The sequence below is a fragment of the Hypanus sabinus genome, chromosome 4 (genome assembly GCF_030144855.1).
Source record: "Hypanus sabinus isolate sHypSab1 chromosome 4, sHypSab1.hap1, whole genome shotgun sequence".
NCBI lineage: Eukaryota > Metazoa > Chordata > Chondrichthyes > Myliobatiformes > Dasyatidae > Hypanus > Hypanus sabinus.
In genome coordinates this window covers 134739221-134741745 of record NC_082709.1, presented here as the reverse complement: position 1 = coordinate 134741745, position 2525 = coordinate 134739221, and positions in this window count along the sequence as shown.

Here is a 2525-nt window from a genome sequence, read left to right as displayed (position 1 = left end):
CTTCAGGATCTGTTGGTCATTGACACAAATAATGTATTTTTTGATGTACATGTGACAAATAAAAGATAATCTTTCATCTTTATACTCTTCTATTACAAAGGATTTCTCAGTGGTAGTACCCAATAACTAATTGCTGGTCGCCAAGAACAAAATTTTGATTTCAGCAGTGCAAATGTGAATCAAGATTATCCTTTTGAATAGAGAATAAACTATATTTAATCCTAGGAGTTAATTTCTAGAAATTATAAAATTCTAGAAAGTTAATGGAGCTTAAGGAGGCCATTCAGCCCATTACAACTGTGTCAAATAAAAATGAGCTACCCAGCCTAATTCCATCTGTGGGTCACAGCTCTTCAAGCTCAAACTATATACTATTTAACTGTGGTGCGGGTTTTTGCCTCTGTCATGATTTCAGGCAGTGGGCTCTGCATGCCTACCACCCTCCAGATGTATTTTTTTCAGTTTATGTTCCTTCTAATTCTTTTAGCATTACTTTAAATCAATGCTCTGTGTTCTTTTCTTTAACCACCATAATGAACAAAAATAGATCATTCTCATTTACTCTGTCATAACTTTATCCACCTCTATATGTGCTGCCACAGCCTCCCCAGTTCCCTCTTGGGCAAATCTCCTCTTCCTCCTCCTCAGTGATGTCACATCTTCCCTGTCCGGGACAGTTCAGAAGTGTATGCAGGCCTCAAGCTGGGGACTAACTCATGTTAGCTACACTTCTAACGTAACCTTACAATTTATGCCTTAGCTAATTAAAGGAATTCATTCCAAAAGCCTTTTGAATCTGGCTTGTTACCTTTAAGTTTGGAGATGTGATCTCCAAGGTCCCTTGTCCCTCTATATCACTCAGAAACCTGTCCTATATTGTATTTTTTTTCAAGCCTTGTTCACCTCTCTAAAGGGATTATCTTGCACTTCTCTGGATTAAATTCTACTTGCCATTTTTCTGCTCAAATAACCAGGTGATCTGTATCTTCCTGTAGTCTATTGCTTTCCGGTTCACTGTAGATCACTAGACTACACCCTTATTATCTGTAACCTTCTTTATCGTGCCCCACATTTAAGATTATATTACAAAAATAGAGAACCGAGTACTAAGCCCTTGGGGTTCCACTGGTAACAAACACACCATGACCCTTTGCCTCCCACTGTCTTCCAGAATCCTATGTGACTTGCTACATACTGGCTAAAGAAGTTCTCTTGAATACAATTTAAGAACTCTGTGCCCTCTATACCTTTTATACTGACCGTATTCTGGTTAATATTGAATGAAATCTCTCACTATTGACAGATCAGCTGGTAAAAAGGACAGCACATCTGGCAGAACTTTAGATGCTTAGCCTCAAAGTGCCAGGACCCCGGTCTAGTCCTGACCTCTATTGCTGTCTGTCACATCTGCTCTGTGACACAGTGGATCTCCTCTGGAGCTCCAGTTTAGTCCCACATCACATTGACCACTGTATAGGAAGCAGCAGAATCTAGGAGAGTTGAGTGGAATGGGCGGAAAATAGGTTGAGTGAAATTTAGTGGGCGAATGGGATTTCTCTGTGAGCTAGACAGACTGGGTGGCATTTCTCTCTGTTGCAAGGAAACATTCAGAAATACTGCTCCGACTGTTTTGTATTTGTGAGAAATCTGCTGTCTAATTTGTTCCCTTATCACTCTTGTACTGTCTGAAAATCCTAATCATGTGATTTCACTCACTTTGTCCTTTAGTTCAACCTACACAGCCTTCATTGATGATCTTTCTAAACTAGCCATTCCTACACAAGTGATTGCTTATTTAATCAATATTTCTATCCTATCCTTTTTTAAATTCCTCTTATAATGAAGAATGTTAAGCTTCTTAACCTGTCCCTCTTTATGCCATGTTTACATAACAGCTATCGTATCATACTTCATACTTCCAGCCACATATTCCTCTGCACTTTTCTCCAATGTCTCTTTTCACTGCACATGAGTAATGGGGAATTTGTTACCTTTCCTGTCCTTCTTCCTGACCTTTCTCCTAGCTCCTTAAAATGTCTTCAGGACCCATCACTTTTTTTCTGAAAAATCAAAAAGATGCTGGAAACTAAAATAAAAACAAAAATTGCTGAAAATACTTCACAGGTCAGGCAGCAATTGTGGGAAGAGAAACAGTCAACACTTCAAGATAAAGACGTGTCTCTTTCTCTGTCTACGCTGTCGCAGACCACAAGCTTTGTCTGCTCACAATGATATCCTTCATCCTGGTATCACATATCATTTAGATTTGTCTCTAACTGCAGGAGTGTCCTAAATAAGAATCTCTATTAATGTCACTCTCTTCACATTCCCCTCCCCCCACCCCCCTGTAAAGCTGCTTTGGTCTTGTGCTAGCTATACTCTCCAGGGGAGCCTGTTCCCCAATTAGTATTTAGAATCAAATACTGGCTAGAGAGCCAAATGCCTTTACAGTATCAGCTATAATGCCTTTACAGTTCCCCTGAAGTATCAGCTATAATTTCTTGTTTACCTGGAAGGCACTTGGT